At 36.4% G+C, this 20,837-nt stretch overlaps 1 pseudogene; it reads left to right on the top strand.

The window, feature by feature from the left end:
• Positions 1-1,402: 1,402 nt before the first annotated feature.
• On the top strand, positions 1,403-15,664 carry LOC114088074 (histone H3.3C-like; annotated as a pseudogene).
• The last annotated feature ends 5,173 nt before the right edge of the window (positions 15,665-20,837 follow it).

Raw genomic sequence — 20,837 nt, 5'->3', positions numbered from 1 at the left:
CTCTGAATAGTTAGGAATTGCTGTATTCTGTTTTTTTAAATGCCTGCACATTTTCTCTCCATTCCCACCTCACCTCGTGGCAGTTCTTAAAAAGAGAAAAAAGAAAATAGAGAGGGAAAAAAATCTATTGATCTGATATTACTTTATTTAAGGCCTTCAGAATAGTTGATACTTTCTATGAAATACACTTTTCTTGAAATTCAATTGGATGAAAAGATTGAACCATTTTTATGAAAAATCAAACACGTCTAGGAAAGCAGGTCATTTCCAACAAGGCCCACACATCTCTGAAATCCTGCATTACTCCCTTCTCTTCAGCCCCTAGAGGGCAGCATGCACTAAAAGAAACTCACCCAAGGCCCAATTAGAATCCATTTAAATGGCCACTTACCTTAGATCCAATTGTTTCTCATCGACCTTAAAAAAGACCTTCGAAAAATCTCATTAGACACACTATCAAGAGTTTTAAAAAGTATTAGCTGTAATTAATGGCTATCACAGTACTGCTTTATTAAGATCATCAAATGAATAATATTAAGTATCTGGGATTTGCCCAGGAAGAAGCACGTGCTTTCTCAAATGGGATTTCTCCAGCAGAAGTGATTTCCTGGCCTATCTGCCCTGGGCAGGCTCTCTTCAAACCTCAGAGTGACAGAGCCATGGCTAGAGGTCTCTCTGCTCTATTTCCTCTCACCCACCTGCCTCCTCCACTTGCCCTTCATTCTTGGCCCACTAAGAATAGAGGCGCTCAGGGCTGGGGATGTAGCTTAGAGATAGGGCGCTTGCCTTGCTTGGATGTATGAGGCCCTGGGTTCCACCCTCTGTATGGGTCAGGTGGAGGGAGGGGACGTTCAAGGCTCCAGAGCCTAGGTTCTTGGACACTGTTACTTTGTTTCTAGAGTTCACTTTTGCTTTGCCCGCTAATACCGTCGTCAGTGCAAATATAAAGGAGGCTTAGCCCATAGTCTTTGCCCACAGTCAGACCACAAATCCTCCAATGATAAAATAAAGCCCATGGCACACAGGCTTCTGAGACTCTCCATCACAGCTCCTCCCGCAGGCTCCTTGGGCTCATAGTGCTGGTGCCTTAACGCCTGAATTTCCATTCTGTTTCTTTCTCCTGGAGCCTTAGATGCATTCTGGGTTCCACCGCTAATCGAAGCCTCATGGTTCTTTTTTTTTTTTTTTTTTTTTTTTTAAAGAGAGAGTGAGAGAGGGAGAGAGAGAAAGAGAATTTTTTTAATATTTATTTTTTAGTTATCAGCGGACACAACATCTTTGTTTGTATGTGGTGCTGAGGATCGAACCCGGGCCGCACGCATGCCAGGCGAGCGCGCCACCACTTGAGCCACATCCCCAGCCCCAGAGCCACATCCCCAGCCCCATGGTTCTAATATGCAAAATGAAGGAGGATGCCAAGTGCCTTCATCCCCGTTCTAGAGAGGCAGATGGGGATTACAGGCTCTTTGATGCCAAAATCATGGAGGAAAAAGTAACACAATTTCTCCTATTCATAGAGACACATCATTGAGGATTCTGTACTAATTCCTGTTGATTTTTGGATTTTTGGCGACTCCTTTTTTCTTCAAAAATGTCTGGCTTCAGAGGGATGAAACAGTTTTCATCAATGTATGGGATGTTGTCAAAACAGGACACTAGAGGATTTTTTAAAATGAAAAATAACCCTTCCAATATTGAAAGGCAGTATCCATTAATTCAATCGAACATTATTTTCATAAGCAAATATGTTTGAAAAAAATTAGCAAGTAAATGCATAAATAAATTACCTACATTGAAAGCTGTTACTGGCAGATATGATGACATGTTTCCTGTTAACTAGTTTACATTTCTTTTGAAGTGAATTTCTGGCTGACAGTGTTTATGTCACAGATGGTATCCTCACCTGCTTCATTAAGGCCTGTTTAGAATACAGTTCTAATGTAGGTTTTATTCCATGTAAAGCCACCTAGAGATAATTTTAAATGATCATATCGACTAACAAACACGTAATCAAGAAGCTCTTAAAATTTTATTAAAATTCAGGTCTTTCACCATTAGCAAACCTGCTTCATTAACATATTAATAGATAATGTTCCTGCTCATAATTAGCGTGTATTTTCTTTGCATCATTGTAGTTGAAAGAATTCAGGTGGGGTTTGATAGAAAAGTTTTTTTTGTTTGTTTGTTTTTTAAATTTCTGCCAACAAAGCACCTGGGAGAACAATGAAGCTCCTGACCACCGTTTCCATTTTAACCACCTGCTTCCTCCTCCCCACATTTTTTTCTCCTTAAACTTCACTCTATGATTTATTTTCCCCACATCAGCCCACCGTGAATTACAGACAAGCAATGAACTACCTACAAATGGATGAGAATTCGGATTGGACGAGATTGAAGGATGAATGCTACCTGCAAGAGAAATATCAGGTACAAAAACATTCTCATTTAGACTTTGAGAAAAGCTGGAATATGAGAATGAAAATAAGCTCATCTGTCTTTAAAATAATTTTAAACCCTCTCTTGTGCAAACTCGTAATTCCAGCTATTCTGGAGGCTAAGGCAGGAGGATTACAAATTCAAGGCCAACCTGACCATGTCTCAAAATAGAAAGGGCTAGGATTGTAGCTCAATGATAAAGCACCCTGGGTTCAGCCTCCAGTACTGCAAACATATGACCAGTGAAACTCCACACCATGTACAACCACAAAAATGAGGTCCTAATTAGGCTAAGTTATATCCATGTTTGTATAATATGTCAAAGTACACTTTACTGTCATGTGTATCTAAAAAGAACAAATTTTTAATAGGCAAAAACAGTTGTAGAAAATGTGAGTATAAAGAATAGACAATCTAGTCCATGTCTATGTTTCTATAAAATAATGATATCCATTTTAAGGAATGCTGTCTTATAGAGAGGAACCATACAGAGAAGTGATGGTTGTTCTTTTTTATTTTTCAGTTACCACAAAATTTAGATTAGGTCTATAATTGAGGTCCTTGGGATAAAGCCACAGTGTTATTTTGAAATATTCTCACTGAGGCAATGGATTAGTTGTGACATATTAGCAATAAAAAGTAGAATTCGCATTATCCCTTAAGGCAATAATCAAAATAAAATGGAAAATGATGTTTAAATTAAAAATAGTAATTGTCTTCAATATGGTCTAAACAATTCACCAATTCTTAACCACATTCTGAAGCCACACTATTCTGTGACTTTAGAGTTCATCTTGACATGAAGCAGAAGCTACCAGTATGTTGGCAAAATTACACTATTGTGTGATTGGCATATTGCAACCTCTTCTATGGGTCAGAACTTAGTCTTAGTTATTAGGAGTACCCACTATTTTCCCGCACTTTGGATTTTTGTTCTAATGTTTTAGGTCTTAGAGAATATGTGTGCCCCCTCAACTCATTTTATCCTGGATCAAAAGTAGGCCCAGAGAAATTTAGCAACTATCTCAACTTGTCAAGGGCTGAGGAGAAAAATTAAGACCTGATTTCTTTCTTTTTTTCTTTCTTTCTTAACCATTCCTTTCTTATAATTTGCTAGTTCTGATTTTCTCAATAAAAGACAAAAATAACATATCTATGAGTTGCTAAAACAAAGTGACATATCAGGCTGATTGAGGAGAGACTAAGTTGAATATGACCATAAAGAACATTTTCGTTTTCCATCTGAGATACCACCTGAATAAAGGGAGGATTAAATATGATACTGGAGAGGTGCTGCTTCTTTATCCTTCTAATAGTGTAATTATGAACTACTATTTCTACATTTATGAATTAAATTTACAAGACTTAGTGCAGCATGCCCACTAGAACTTTCTGCAGTGATGGAGTATTACCCAATGTGGGAGCGACCAGCCATATGCATCTGTTTCACTTAAAATGTGATTAGGGCAATTGAGGAATTGGATTTTTAATTTTATTTAATTTTTAAAAATTTAATCTTAATGAACAAATTTGGATAGCCACATGTAGCTAGTGGTTACTGTATGGGACAGCACAGAGCATATTCCTTAAAGAGTTAGAGTCAAATAATGTCAGTGAGCTAGAGACCTCTGGTGGAGGGGAATGTTATCTGCAAGATACAGAGCACAACTTTAAGATGGTTGATTTGATTTGATTTGATTTTTTAAGATGCACATATTTCAGAATTGGGCACACATTTTTAATACTAAAACTGCCGCTGAATGTGATTTGTAAATTCCATAGCTAGTAAGGTATGGAATAATGAAGAATGTAGGGACTAATTATGCTATTTTAAATTCCCTGTGGTAATAAGTTTCTATTGTTGGGCTTGTTAACAGGACATGGAAGGACAATTAAAACTGGTTAGAAACATTGTACATTTTGGTTATCTGACTTGAATAATGGAATATCCTAGGACCCCAGGCAGACCAAGAAGCATTTTTCAAGATGAGAGATGGTCTCAGATTGTATTCTATCAATTCAGAGATGATGTAGATTGGCTGAAGACTGCACTAAATTCCAAACAGCTGTTTGATCACCTGTCTAGAAAAGAAATGCAGACACTATTGCTACCTCCTGCACTGACTTACAACCACACGTAGTCACCTCCATAAGGTTAAGGTAAACTTTTGTTCTTATATTAGGCTTAAAAGGAGAGATGTGGGCCTTTTACTTCCTAATTTGTGCTCCCTAAAATGAAGCTCACCAATATATTTGTTTCCTTTCTGACTCTATTACCTTCTATATTGTTTATTACCCTCTTTAGCCATCAAAAGCCTAATTACTCAAACCACAGTCTGATACAGCCACTCTCCAGGCAATGTGAGGGCTCCTCTTCTCTTCTCTGGCCATTCCTACCTCTTCTTGAATCCTACGTTTGCTTGGCTTCAATCCTAATACTCTGCTTGCATGGCTGGAAACTCCCAAAGAACTGATGAGACTGTCAGCAGACAGTTGTCAAAAGTATTAAAACCATATCCTGAGCTTTTTCTAGATGTAAATTTCTTAAAATAATGCTCAGTGTGTGCTAGCTGTCATTATATGGGAATTTAAAAATCTTATGTCACCAAACCCATCCTTTATGGTTTCTGAGTTTCTAATTTATGTAAGAAGTTCTCCCCTACCTTAAAGCTATCCAAATATCTTCCTACATATCTGTGGATGATTTAATTACATACCTAGAAAATCAGAGAAACTTTATTTTAAAATGATTACAATTAATAAGTTAAATTGAGAAAGTAGCTAAATATAAATTTTTATAGAAAATAGTATTAACTAGTTAAAATGGAACTGAATTCATTTATTTAATTTTAATTAATTTAAATTTAGATAACCACATGTGGCATGTGGCTATTGGACAATACAGATTTTGTGCACCCCATATAAGAGTTAGATTCAGATAATGTTAGTGCACAAGACAATGAAATAAAATATACCCACATATAAGTTGAACAAAAAGAAGCTATGCACTATGTCTGGCATTCTTGAGGTCCAGGGTTTGATAACCAGAACCTCAACTCCACACACACACACACACACACACAACAACAACAACAAAAAATAAAAAACCCTACAGATAAAAATCATAACATTTTCTATAGGACATAAGACATGGATAAATGTGAAGGCATAATGTGGCTTGGATGGCAAGATGACATGATTAAAAATGTCACTTTCTTAAAAATAAAAATACATATCTAATCAATTCCACTAAAAAATTCAACAAGATTTTCCTAGAACTGAAATATATAAATATATAGAGAGACGGATACATAGAGATATATTAGAATTGCCAGAAAATGTTTTTGAAAAGGGCAAAATATATCCCAAATATAAAACCTACTATAAAGTTACTGTGATCACAAATATGATAATGGTACATAGCTAGAATAAACAAAGAACTCATTAGCAAGTTCAACAATAGATCCAAGTTCATATGATAAATATGCCATTTCAGTTCAGTGACAAAAGAGTAGTTTAATAGTCTTGGCAAAAAATGATTTAGAAGACAATAAAGTTAGATACCCCCAATTTCAATTTTTTGCTTCCACCTTCAGCCATCCCACCCCCAGACCAGAGAGGATTGAACCAAGGCCTTTATGTATGCTCCACACATATTCTACCTCTAAGCTATACCCGCAGCCCAATGTTTCACTTTTTAAATGTGCCATTGTATTAATTAAGAGAGGCTAGAGCTACGGAAATCCTCTGTATATAAGATTATTAGTTGACTAGTTATTTTTGTTTATATCTCCCCCAAAATACAGATGTAAGATAGATACTGATATTTTCATTTTGATATGAAAATATCAAACATCTTATTCTAAATAACAGATAATTCAAGACAAAAATGAGATTAGACACTTAGATTCTGAAAAATCAAAATGCAATATCACTTATGCAATACCTTATAATTTTACATTTTCCTTCTGTTTTTGTTTGTTTGCACTGAAAGTCCTACATGCCTCAGAAAAGTTTTGTCCTGGAGCGTGAGTCTATTCTTTTATAACCTAAGATGAACTGTAACAGTAGTAGGGGAAAAGAGGGGAGTGTGAAGTTATTAAGCCGCAATTTCTTTGGGGTTTCTGATGTGTAAAACCATTAGCAATGTGAGGACTTTCTAGTAGTTTTAATTATAGGTAGCACTAGTGAAAATATTGAGTCTGAGTCCCTGACTAAATTTTTTTTTAAAGAAAAATCTAGTAAAACATATATGTAAAATTACTATCTTAACTGACAGGGATTTGTATAATAAGTAGAAATATAAAACAAATAAATGCAAATTATTTATAAATAACTGAACTTAGTGAATTTGTTTGGTATTTTTCCTGCCTCTGTGCACATTCACTGCCAAATTGCTAGAAGCTAGCTAGCTAGCTAGATGAGTGACAAATCAATCTATACCAGAGTACACTAAAGTTTGAAGTCCCAAACCCTTGCTTTATACTTTTAAAAGAAATATAAAGAAAACACTGATTGACAACAAGGAGTTTTATTTCTAATTTGCCTCAACAGTTTAAGGTTGAAAATGACTTATACCGTGAGAAGACTCTTCAGTTTAAAAAGTGATATTAAATTGAATCATCTTGTGCAATGTTTTACTCTTTCCACTTGTCTGGGAATAGAAGGATGAGATGAGTATACTTATTTCAATGGATGAATGACAACAGTAAATGGACAAAACCGCTGTATGTGGCTTATTTCACATTATCTTTCTTCTGAAACTGGACATATTTTGCTTCTCTTTTTAAACAGAGAGAGTAAGACAGCATGGGGTAGATTATGAACAAAGCAAGGGTTAGCTTTTTCTTTCCTTTTGGTTGTTTTGTTTTGTGGTGCTGGGGTTCAAACACAGCACCTTGCACCTGATAGGCAAGTGCTTTACCACTGAGCTCCATTGCTTGCATATTTTTTTTTTTTTTTTACTTTGCAAGACATATGGTCTTTATCTCTAGGATTCAACTCTGCTATTGTAATGTAAAAGCAAACATGGACAACAAATAAATGAATGGGTGTAACTGTATTCCAACAAAAGTTCTTCTAATAAAACGGACAGTGAAGCTTGGCCTGTGGCGCATAGCTTAACCCCCTCCATTACCCACTTAGACCTCAAAGAGAGTGAAAGTCACTAACCAAGGTTGTTGATTAAGAAATACCTGGGAGGGGTTGAAAATCATAGTGACATTTCCCTTTTAGATCAAATACAGTCTTAAATATTTAGAAATACCAACATGTAGCAAGATATCAGTACATTCCTCAATTCTCCTAATAAGTTAACATAATACATTTATCACCTTTTAGATGACAAGTAAAGATGGCAGAAAGAAGAAAAATGCAATTTCCAACATAGCTTTTTCCATGTTATTTATGCCATGGTAGAGTAGAACTAAAGCTGGGCACAGTGCATGTCTGCAATTCCAGGAACTCAGGAGTTGAGGCTGGAGGATTGCAAGTTCAAGGCCAGCCTCAGCAACTTAGTGAAACTCTATCCTGAAATAAAAACATAAAAAGGACTGGGGATGTAGTTCAGTGGTAGAGCAGTTTAATACTAGTACCAAACAAAGATTTAGAACTAAAATGTTCAACATAGACTGAAGGATGATCTCTTTGTGACCAGGAAAATCAGGGATAGTATCTTCACCATGATGTCCTAACTATAAATTCTTCTGTATTAGGAGAAGAATGCTTGGAGAAGCACCTTGAACAGTTAAAAAACGTAGAGTTCCAGGTGAATAATTCCATTCTTAACTTGCTAAGATGAATTGGAGTTTTATCAACCAGCTACCTTGGAGGGAAGCAGAATGATTTGCTGGCACCCAAAATACTAAATATTAATATTGGAATGTTGGACTTTAGATGGATTTTTAAGACTTTATTCTGAATTAATATATTTGAAAATAAAATATGTTCAATTTTACTTAAATAATAAAGTAAATGTTACTAATAGACATATATTATATGAGGACTTCTCACTTTTGTAGTTTTTTATGTATTGAATTAAGGATCTTTCAGACTTGCACTTATAATTTGATTCTGTTAGTCAAACCACAAACAAGTAAGTTGTTCTCATCACCAAATAATACCGAGAGTTCCCTTTCTGTGCTGTTTATTCCATGATGCTTGCTGACAAAAGTAGGGAAGATCTGGATGGGGTTGGGAGAACATGTGCCCATTTTGGATCTCTCCTACAACATTCCAAATGGGCTTGGTTAATTTTATTCATATCTTTTAATATCTTTTTAATTTTAATTTTTAATTTTATTTTTTAATTTTATTCATATCTTTTAATAGCAAAAAAGTAAACAAAATAAAATGTACCCTCAAAGTAAAGGAAGGACCTTTCCTACAAACTTGCCCTTTATCTGGTGGTGTTGTTCCCTCCCAACCCAGTTATGGCTTCTAGCCACTAGTTCTACACCCTTGTGTGACAGAGCCTTCCAAATGACACAAAATGAAAATGCCAGATACTTTGTTAAAAAATCAGGAACACTGTGATGCTAAATTGTACCCATGTTTTTTCTTCAGTCTCTCATCTATCAGGTTTTTATTAGATATTAGCATCAGATATCATTAGATATAATCCAGTGCATCCACTTCTATATTAATATTAGAAATTTAACATCCTCTCCTAGACCTTGGGAGACTCACTGGACAAGAACAGAGGCTCACAGGTCCAGAGTCCAGAGTGAGGGATACCTCATGACTCCACGTTGGTTTGTTACCCATTACCTGTCAGTTCCTCCTTTTGCCAGCTGTGCCAGTTCCTGCCTGGAGACAGCTGACAGTTGCCCTCATTCCTCACCTAAGACACAAAGAGGCAAGTGCCTGACCCTGACCTTTCCTTTAGAGGACAATGACAGAATGTTGCCCTCCATCCCCAGCTCCCACTGATGTGACCAGGTCTAACTCTTACTCCATGTAGTTTACACAGTTGTTAAACAGTGATGTCATATAATTGTCTAAATATGTTATAATTATAAATCTTTGATTAAGTCACAGTTTGCCCCAGAAATAAGTAAGTTGCTTTGGGAACTAATTGAGTTAGAAAATGTTGTCTGCTCATATTTTAGAACAAATATTTTGAAATTGTATTTAAAAAAAAAAACCACAGTTGTGCCAGGAGCAGTGGTACCTGCCTGCAATTGTAGCTACTTAGGACACTGAAGCAGAAGGATCACAAGTTTGAGGCCAACCTGGGCAACTTAGTGAGACCCTGTCTCAAAATAAAATAAAAAGGGCTGGGTATATAGTTCAGTGATAGAGCACTTTCTTAGCATGTGGGAGCCCTGGGTTCAATCCCTAACACTGAAAAAAAAATTCTATATGCAAATAAAATGGATACAAAAAGAAATATTCCTCTGTACCAAATATTTCCCTTAACTATATTTTATGATAGCTAAAACCCCTCAGATTTACAATACTTTCTTAGAATTAAATATTGTCTTTGCAAGTATTAAAAAATAAAAATATCAATAGGTAGAGTGAAAACAACAGTCATTCAGTTAACATCTCAGTGAAGGTTGGCTAATCAGATCTATTTCCCATAGGAAAGGACATCAGAAGGACATACTAAAGAAGGGCACAGCCCTTGAGTGTGGAAAGGAAAAATGGGAGATGGGGCTGTCCCCCTAATAGTTTTCATACATCCTTCTTTGGGCACTTTGTGATGATATCTTATATGAGTTATCAATTTATCTGTGGAAACTTTCAGAACTAGATCTCACCTTCTAGGACCCTAAGCTGTATTATAATTGTCCAATGAAAGATCCTCTCTTCTCTACCATTTCTAATTTCTTTATCCAAGGTATTTTTCTCAACTAATATTAGTACCAAGAAACTCTGCTAGCCCTTTGAAGGTCAGTTCTACCATATGCATCACATTATTTCCTCCTTTTATTCAATCACTCAGGATTGATTGAAATGCACTGATACGTGCAGATTTTGTTATAAAGTACTATATTTCACATCTCAGTACTGTATCTCAGTTTTCTCAGCAGATACTTAAAATTTGACATTTTCACTGAAAATGAAAATAAAATTATAAAATTCTCCTAAAAAAAATGGGTGCTGGGGATGTATCTCAGTGGTAGAATGCTTGTTTAGCATGTGCAAGGTTCTGGGTTGGATCCCCAGCATCAAAATCAATCAATAAATAGAAAGAATGAAAAACGTTATGATAAATGAAAGAAGCCAGATTACAAAAAACTACTTGTTGCATTATTCCATTTAAATAAAATGCCTAGAATAGGTAAATCTATATAGAGGGAAAGCGGATTAATGATTGATTAGGGCTGAGGGTGGGGGTGGGAATGACTACTAATAGATGTGAGGTTTCTTTTTGAGCTGATGGAAATGTTCTAAAAACTTGACTGTTATGATACCTGTACAACTCTGAAAATATACTAAAGCTACTGAGCAGGATGCTGTAGCACATACCTATAATCCCAGTGACTTGGAAGGCAGGAGGATTGCAAATTCAAAACTAGCTTCAGCAACTTAGTGATATGCTAAGCAACTTTGGAAGAACATGTCTCAAAATAAAAAATAAAAAGGGGTAGGGATGTGGCTCAATAGTTAAGCACCCCTGGGTTCAATTACTGGCACCAATAAAGAAAGAAAGCTACTGAATTATGTATTTATGATGGAAAAAAAATTTATGGTGTATAAACTGTAGTCAACAAAGTGGTTTAAAAAACAAAGTCAGAACTGAGGATATAGCTCAGTTGCAGATATTTGCCTACCATGCTTGAGGCCTTGGGTTTAATTCCCAGCACCACAAAAAACAATAACAACAACAACAGAAAAATCAGTGGGCACTAGTCTTTGGTGGACCTCTCCATCCAATTCCAGCTTCCTTTCTTCTTCCTTCCTTTTCCTTTTTCTCATTGTTTGAATTCCTTCCAGACTGAAATAGAAGAGAGTAGCCTTTTAGAGCTCATTTTGTCACTTTAGAACCAAGAGAATCCCAAGTTTTCTTTTAGAAATGCATTAGCATAGGAAAAAATATAAAGCTAAGAAAGTAGGAGACACTGAAGTATGATTTATGATTTATTTTATGAAATCTTTCTTAGTTTCTTTAAATTGGTAGTTATAATAAGCTTCAAGTATCCCTATTCATACTAAAGATTGATTTAAGCTCTTATGAAAGTATACTTGTATAAAAAACATTCAGTCAGGTTGTCTTTGTCCATTTTGTACTATTATAAAAGAACTACCCTTAGACTGAATGGTTTCTAAGAACAGAGATCAACTTTTTAGTTTTGGGAAGTCTAAGGTCAGGGAACCCCCTTCTGGCCAGGCCCTTTGTGCCTCATTCTCCCATAGTGGAAGGCAGGAGGGCAAGAGAGCACATTTGAGAGTGAGAGAGAAGGGAAGTGGTCAGAATCGTCCTTTTCTCAGGGACTCACTAGCCAGTGATAACCTACTGACCACGGTGATAATGGCATTAATCCATTTATGAGGTGAGGGCCCTCTTGACCTAGTCATCTCCTAAAGGTCCCACCTCTCAACACCATTGCACGTGAACTTTGGGAGATATGTTTAATCATATCACAGGGACAGAGAAAGGAGCTGACCCAAACAGGGCTGCTAGGGTCAGCAAAGCCAGAATTCCCCAGGGTTCACAGCCACAGAAACAAGGTACTGCCAACACCAAAACTTTTGATACATAAGCAATCCATAAATATATAATATTTGTCTGGCCGCAGGGACTAAAGTGGGATAAAAAAGCAGGAAAGGAAACTTCAATATAAATTAACAGTATCAACTGCCACTATTGGTTATTACTATACACCAGGCACTCCACTGAGTGCTATTACACATATCTGATTAACCCACACAACAATCCCAAGACTGTTATCTCAGAATTACAGATAAAGAGCAGGTATGCTGGTGCATGCCTGTAATCCCAGCTACTTGGGAGGCTGATGTAGAGGATCACAAGTTGGAAACTGTCCTCAGCAACTTAGTGAGACCCTGTGTCAAAATAGTTTTTTTAAAGGGCTAAGGATGTAGCTCAGTGTAGAGCACTTGCCTAGCATAGACAAGTCACTGGATTCCATCCCCAGTAGTGTAAACAAATAAATAAACAAGTAAGTAAATTATAGATGAAGAAACTGAGACTCAGAATAGGTAATTAACCTGCCCAAGACCTCACAGCTAGTAAAAATGACCCCTGCATATGTACTGTAGTAAGGTATATATTTATTTAACATTATGTAATATTGCATGATTATATGTATATACAAATATATAATATTAAGAATACATAAGGCCTCTAATGTGGAAGCTAGAGAGCAAAAAAAGGGAAAAAGGCATGGGATCTAATAAAATAGAAGGGAGACCAGTAGAATAAAGGAAGAAAAGTAGGAGAAGGGAAGAGGAGAGAGAAAGGAGAGGTACTCAGTAATAAAATTAATGAAATTATGTTGTGTGCATGTAGGCATATGTAACAACTAGTCCTACTATTATGATAATTATTATGCAATAATAAAAATCAATTTAAAAATTTTTTAAAGATATAAGACTTCTAACTCAAGGAAGAACTTCACTTGTGTGGACTAACTCTCAGAAAATAGGTATGAACTGAAACTTTATTTTGGAACCCACTAGTTGCATAATATAGAATTAAGATTGATGTTTTCAATGGGTGGGGCAGGGTTTTTGTTTTGTTTTCTTTTTTACTTGTCATTTTGTTTCAGAGAACTGAGTTTTTCCCCCCTAGAATATAAAAATACATTTTAGAGCTTTAACTCATAACAAAAAGAAATATATTACACTGCTACTTATTTTAAACCAATTCCTGGGGCACTGTGATTTATCCATCTTTGATCAAAGGTTCTTCCTAAGCAGAGACTGATTTTATGAATTTTCTTGAACTGTGTTAAATGGCATCACATTAGCATCAATATGAAAGAGAAGCAAGGGGTGGGCTTGGCACAAAAGCATGACCTCTTATTAGTTACTATTCTGATACTTTATTTGTCAGCACTGATTCAATGGCAGGGAAAGACGGCTCATAGGAGATTATTTAGAAAGACTATGGTACACTTTACAGCCTTTCTCAAGCCATCAGGGTGAAGAATTGACTGGTACTTACATCCATCATTATATGTAGCATTTTGGCTCTGTAATTAAATTGAAAATAAATCACATGCAGCAATTTGTTAAATTTAAATACTGTTACAAAAAAATTTAAAAAGATCAGTGAATGAAATGAGCTTTTGAACTTAAGGATATGATTTGAAAAAAAGATTGCCATTCATTCCGACTAGCAAAAGAAAACCTAGTAACACTTAACTCCACTGAATCTCGAATGTGATGAGGCCATTAGAATCTGCCACAGAACTGGATTTTGCAGGAAATAACTGCAGTAAACCCCCATGTACAGGAAACTCAAAACTTTAAGTTTAAAATAACTCATGTTCATAGATTGGCTTCGGTATACTTTCCAAATTATTTAATTTTCCTTAAGAATTAGACATAATATTTATTAAAAACTAGTACAATTAATTTCAGTCCTTCAGAAGTAACTAAACAACAAAGAAGAGACTTATTCAAATTAGTGCCTGAACTAGGAAAAATCAAAATAACTATGTATGACAACAAGGGTATTTCAGGCTACTAAATATTTTTTGGTTAAAAGTATTCTCATATATATTAAATAGTTAAGAGTATATCTAGAAGATCCATAAAATAATTTCTGATTTGGGATCACTTTAAATGCTCACAGTTTGTTGGGACAACTGACCAGGTGGGACAAGGGAATGGGATAGCTAGGGCTGGACTTCCCCAACAGACTTGCTGGACAGTGGGAGTTGATAAGGGATTTTCCCCAGCGTTGTCATTGAAAGAACTTCAAGGTCCAGAACTATTACACATGAATGATGTGCAGAATCATTGCTAAATGTGGAGGCGCACAGTGTGTGCTGATTTGACTGGGGGTATAAAGGTCTTCTCTTTTCCAGGCAGGTGAAGCACTTCTCTCTGGGAAGGCTAACAAGAGGAACTAGACATCTAGCATTCCTCCTCGGGATGTGAGAGATGCAATGGGAAGCCACACTTCCCTACCTATATCTTCCTTATATGTCTAAACTTTTCCCTTTTTGTTGGCTGCTTTAGGAGTGAATAAAAATAACCAACATTGAACAAAGTCTAAGTTCTTGCTCATCTTTGAACCTGAACCAAACTTTGTGGTCTGCTGAATACAGGGTAGGCAGGCTCCCATGATTCCCCAAAATATGAATTATTGTTGAGAGCCAAGTCGGAATGGCCCCTGGCATTTTGCCAGAAGTAATGGTTGAGAGGCGAGCCATTAAGATGATGCTGGATTGATTCAATTGTATATAGACTCCTGCTGTCCGCCTGGGACGCCCGCTACTTTGGAGTTCTTGCAGGGATTTCCTGGGGAGTTGTGTTGGTTGGTGAAGTTCTGGTGGAGGGAGTTCCGGTTGGTGTGGTGTGTGGGAGAGGGGCCACGTGGGTGGCGTTTGAGAGAGTTCCCGGGAAGTGTGCGTGGAGTGCTGTTGGAGTTCAGGCAATAAAGTTTCCTGTTTGAACATACAAGTGCTTTGTGGCGGCTGGGTGATTTGTGCCCAGCCAGACTGCGGCAAATTATGGGGGTTTCAGTCCATTCTGTATTTGTATTTAGAAAATAAGCAAACGGAATTGTGTTCGCAGTCGCCACCGCGCAGTTGTCACTCTCTAACACCAGCGCCGCCTCTAGCTCACGGAGCTCCAGCCGATGGCGGGCAAGTAAGAAGGTCTTTCTGTCGTGGCTCATACAAAGCAGACTGCCCCCCAGATCCACTGGTGGTAAAGCACCCAGGTAACAGCTGGCCACAAAAGCCGACTGGCAAGCAGGCACCCTCTACTGGAAGGGTGAAGAAACCGCATCGTTCCAGGCCCAGTGCTGTGGCACTCCATGAAATTACACTCTATCAGACAGAAGTCCAGTGAACTGCTGGTTGGCAAACTCCCCTTTCAGCGTCTGGTGCGAGAAATTGCCCAAGATTTCAAAACAGATCTGCACTTCCACAGCGCAACTATTGGTGCTTTGCAGGAGGCAAGCAAGGCCTATCTTGTTGGCTTTTTTGAAGACACCAACCTTTGTGCTACCCATGCCAAACGTGTAACAATGATTCCAAAAGATACCCAACTAGCACGCGGCATATGTGGAGAATGTGCTTAAGAATTTACTATCTATGATTTCATTCTCAAAAAAAAAAAAAAAAAAAAATCGTTTTTTCTCTTCTTCCTGTTATTGGTAGTTCTGAACATTAGATTTCCCCCCTAATGAGGTCAAAAGGTACCTAAGTATATGATTGTGAGTGGAAAAATAGGGGACAGAAATCAGATATGCCTAGAGATTTACCTCAGAGACATGAATACAATGTTTTCACACACACACACACACAAATGCATGTGTGTGTTTCTAGTAGCTTTATTCCTAAGCACGCACACTCACAAATACTTCTTGAAACAATACAAATTGTTCTTCAGCTAGAGAATGTACTATGGTATCTCCATAAAGTAGAACAGTCATCAGAAATAAAAGGAATGAACTGTGAATAAACATAACAACACTGATAAATCTCAAATACATTCTGTTAATAGGCACAATCAAAAGGCTATACACTATATGGATATGAGGTGTCCCCCCAAAGCTCCTGTGTTAATGCAAAAATATTCAGAGATGAAATGATTAGGTCATGAGATGAAAGCTAATCAGTCCATTCTAGACTGAATGAACTGAGTGATAACTGTAGGCAGGTGGACCATGACTGAAGGAAGTTAGGTCAATGGAGCATCCGACTCTTGGAAATTATGTCTTCTCCACTGGCTCCTCCTTTCCTCTCTACTTCCACTTTGCCATGAGCAGAGCAGCTTCTCTCTGCTATGCCTTTACACTATGATGTCCCTCCTCACCTTAGATCTACAGTGTTGGAACCAGACAGTCTTAGAATGAAACTTCTGACACCATGAGCTCAGACTTTTCCTCTTCTAAGTTATCCTAAATTGTTCTTGTCAGGTATTTGGGCCACAGCTATGAAAATCTGATGAATACATTATATGATTTTTGTTTATATGACATTCTGGGAAAGGCCAAACAATAGTGACAGAAAATAGATCTGTAGTTGCTAGAAAGCAGGGAAAAGAAGGGTTAACTAAGCATGAGGGAATTGGGGATAATAAACCTGTACTGTTTTGATTCTAGTGGTGGTTACACAGTTATGCTTTGTGAGAACAAAACTGTGCACCACAAAGACTGTGCTTCACCATCTGTAAAAAGATTAAGTGAATTGCCTATGGTCGTTAAGTTAGTATGGCACTGTTTCAATATGGAGTATTTCTGACTCCATATCTTCTGTCTTCACTACTGCTATTCATAAAATGCCATAGTCCGGTAAAACAGAAATGTCTCTTGTTAAAAGATATTTCAGGCATCAGAAAAATAGGTTGAGGTAGTTTTGGTGAGTCATGATTCCTAAACTGATTACCCTGAAAAATAACCATTTCAGAAGGTTTACAGTGCCTGGAGTATTGAACTGGAAGTCATTTCAGAGGTGACTCTTTCCTTTTAAGGATCTCTTATGTTCTTGGAGATAGTGATCCCCAGTTACTGCAGCTTTGGGTTGTTCAACTGGGAAAAGAAAAGCAAAAAAAAAAAAATTATTGAATTTCCACTATAGTGCTGGAAGTAACTGAGAATAAGAAATTTTACACATATTTTTTATTATATCCTCATAACAGTTTCACACAAAGGTATTATTATTTCCACTTTATACATAAGTGAAAACTGAGGAATTATAATTAAATAACCTGTTGACATATTGTTTCAAGCTACTGAAATTTGGGGATTGTTTATGATTAGTGTATGACCCATTCTGACTGATATAATTTGTTTTTGATTTGGTATAATATTTGCTGGTCTTGATGCTTCCTCAGTTAAGCATAGCAATCCATGGTCTGTATTTCAGGATAAAGAAGGAATGTTCTCAGCTGGGTGCGGTGGCAAAGGCCTGCAATCCCAGTGGCTCAGGCTGCTGAGGCTGGAGGATTGCAAGTTCAAAGCCAGACTCAACAGAAACAAGGCACTAAGCAACTCAGTGAGACTTTGTCTCTAAATAAATACAAAATAGAGCTGAGGATGTGGCTCAGTGGTCCAGTGTCCTTGAGTTCAATCTCCGGTACCATCCACCCCCCCAAAAAAAACCAAGAATGTTCTCATTGAGCTATACAGCAATGTGATATAAAATTTCTCAAAACAAAAAATATAACATTGTGTTTAAAATGGACTAAAACTGTCCAGAATTACCTTAATAAGATTCTGTTAAATTAGGAAGATGATTGAGTTCATTGTTTATTTCAAAATCATTAAGCTGATTAAACTTTTTGTGTCTCTATTACCATGTTTCTTTAAGAAAAATGTAGTGAGTTGACAAACTCTTTACATCAATGGAAACAAGTTTTAAGCTTTGCTAATTTTCATATTAATCACTACATTATCCCTATACCTTCCAGCCAACTCACAAAACCATGAGAAACAACTAATTGCTGTTTTTTAAATATAGTTTTTTAGATGTCAATGAGCCTTTATTTTATTTATTTATTTATTTATTTATTTATTTATTTATTTATTTATATGCAGTGCTAAGGATTGAACCCAGGGCCTCACACATGCTAGGCAACTGTTCTACCCCGAGCCACAACCCAGTCCTCCTAATTGCTGTTTTAATCTACTATGCTTTGGACATTTCATTACACAATTTCTCTAACTGTTGCAAAATGCTTGTAATTGTCTTCATTATCTAATTGAAAGAGAAATCAGTACATGGAAGTGGGATACTATGGTGATATTTGATAAATAGTAAATATCTGTGCATTTTGTGCATTTTCCTGGGGAGATCAATAACTTTAATTAAATCCTTACAAGGATATAAGACCAACAAAAATATTAAGACCCTCTAATTTTCATACATCTCAATTAAGAAATTGAATGTCAGGGAGTGATAGGTTCAATATGGCCACACATCTGAGTTTTTTTTTTTTTCTCTCTCTCTAAATTTTCATTACTACCCTGAAATGCATCTACAGAAAGCCTCAAGTTAAGAATCCCTGATTCATTAAAAACAGAATACTACAGTGACACAGCCACATCCATGGAAAATGTAGCTCAACTCACAATAGCCAAGCTATGGAAACAACCTAGGTGTCCTTCAACAGAGGAATAGATAAAGAAAATGTAGTATATATACACAATGGATATTACTCTGTCATAAAGAAGAATGAAATTATGGCATATGCCAGTAAATGGCTGGAATGGGAAAATATCATGCTAAGCAAAATAAGCCAATCCCCCCAAATCAAAGGCCAAATGTCCTCTTTGACTTGTGGATGCTAACCCCAAACAAGGGAGGTTGGGGAGGGGAATAACAGAAATAAAATGGACTAGGCAAAGGGACATGAAGAGAAGTGAGGGGCGAGGGGAATAGGAAAGACATTACTTAGTCATAACTTTCCTAGCCTTGTGTACACGACCAGGATAACTCCACATCATGTATGACTGCAAGAGTGGTAACCTAATAGAATAAGTTATACTTTATGTATGTATATTCTACCAAAATACATTCTACTGTCATGTATAGTTAAGAATAAAAAGGGTGGGGGGGAGAATCCCTGGTCCAAGTGTTTGTATGTTTTCATTAATTTTTAGTTATCCCTTTACTTCTGTATACACAATTCTTTATTTATTGTATTAAAGTTATTTTATTATTATATATTTGATTATTTCTTCTGTCTCCACTGCTCATGATTGTAAGATTCAACCATCCATATGTAGAACCTCAATGCTCTATTTCCCACTACCACTAGCTTCTGACTCCTTGTTTTCATGTCTACATCCTTTTCCTTCATAACTTCAGTAGATCTTTCAAGTATTTTCTCCATATTATTAATTTGGTGTCCTTGGGTATCAAGTTGAAACTCTTTATAGACATATCATTTGAACACAATGTGTGGAGCTGGTTTGGATTCTGATTAGACAACCCAACTTTCTAAAACAATTGTTGAGACAACTGAGGAAATTTGAACACAGTCTGGGTATTAGATGATACTAAAGAAGTATTATTAATCTTGCTAAATGTGTAATGGAATCATGGTTACATTTTTTTAAAATGAAGAGGAGAAAAAAAGGCTTTATGTATGTGTCGGGGATACTGAGGTTTTTTCAGGTAAAATTATGTTTGGGATTTGCTTTAAAATATTCTAATCAAAAAGAGCTAAGAAAGATAGATTTTTTAAAAATTATTCACAAAATATTTGTAATTATATAAATTGGACAGTGAGCAAGTGGCAATTATTATATTAACCTCTTTACTTTGTTTTTCTGGAACTGGGTATTAAACCTGAGGCTGCTCTACAACCAAGCTACATCCCCGGCCCTTTTTGTTTTTTATTTTGAGACAGGGTCTCACTAAGTTGCCTAGGCTGGCCTTGAACTTTTGATCCTTCTGACTCATCCTCTCAAGTAGCTGAGATTATAAATGTGCACCACATGACTAGTTAATCTCTCTACTTTTGTCTTTTAAACATCTCACAATATGAAATATTAAAATTATTTTTAAAAGTCTAAATTATGGGGCTGGGGCTGGGGCTGGGGCTGGGGCTCAGTGGTAGCACACTTGTCTGGCATGTGTGAGGCACTGGGTTCAATTCTCAGCTCCACATATAAATAATTTCTTTTTTAAAAAAGGGTCTATCAACAACTAAAAATTTTTTTAAATTCATGTAACTTTAAAAAAAGTCTAAATTGTGCTTCTTTTAATACAAATTTAATATATGCTATTTCATTAATTGTTTCTTTCCTTATGCCATCCCACTTCTTTTATATTTCTGCCTGCCTCAAAATAATCTCTTTTTAGCTCAGTCTGCTGTTTTATCTCATCTTTAATGTCTTATTTCAGAAAATAAGTTGGAAGTTTTTTTATAACATTAAACAGATATCCTATTCTTTCAGAAAATCTTTTTCAAAAGCTTATTCTTGCCCATCCTGAAGCTATCTCCTCCATTTTGCAGTTTTGTAATATTTTTTTCATTCTCCCCATGTTAGTTCCCTTTCTTTCTATGTATTATTCTTGAAAGAGCTGGCCTGTTTCCCCCCATAAACAAGATAGCTATATTCTACTTTGTCCCCTCATTATCCCTCACAGTGCTGTTATACTTTCCTTTCAGTCAGAAGTCTAGTTCATATAAACTTCAGTAAGCTAGAGTCCTAAGGCATGTAGAGGGGTATAGAAACATGAAAAATCCAAGCAGAGGAATTCCATCTCTATCGATCCCTTTCTCTACTGTGACTAATGAAG

Source organism: Marmota flaviventris, chromosome 2, assembly GCF_047511675.1.
Source record: "Marmota flaviventris isolate mMarFla1 chromosome 2, mMarFla1.hap1, whole genome shotgun sequence".
NCBI lineage: Eukaryota > Metazoa > Chordata > Mammalia > Rodentia > Sciuridae > Marmota > Marmota flaviventris.
The sequence above is the reverse complement of the archived record's forward strand: the minus strand, read 5'-3'. Positions and strand labels throughout refer to the sequence as shown.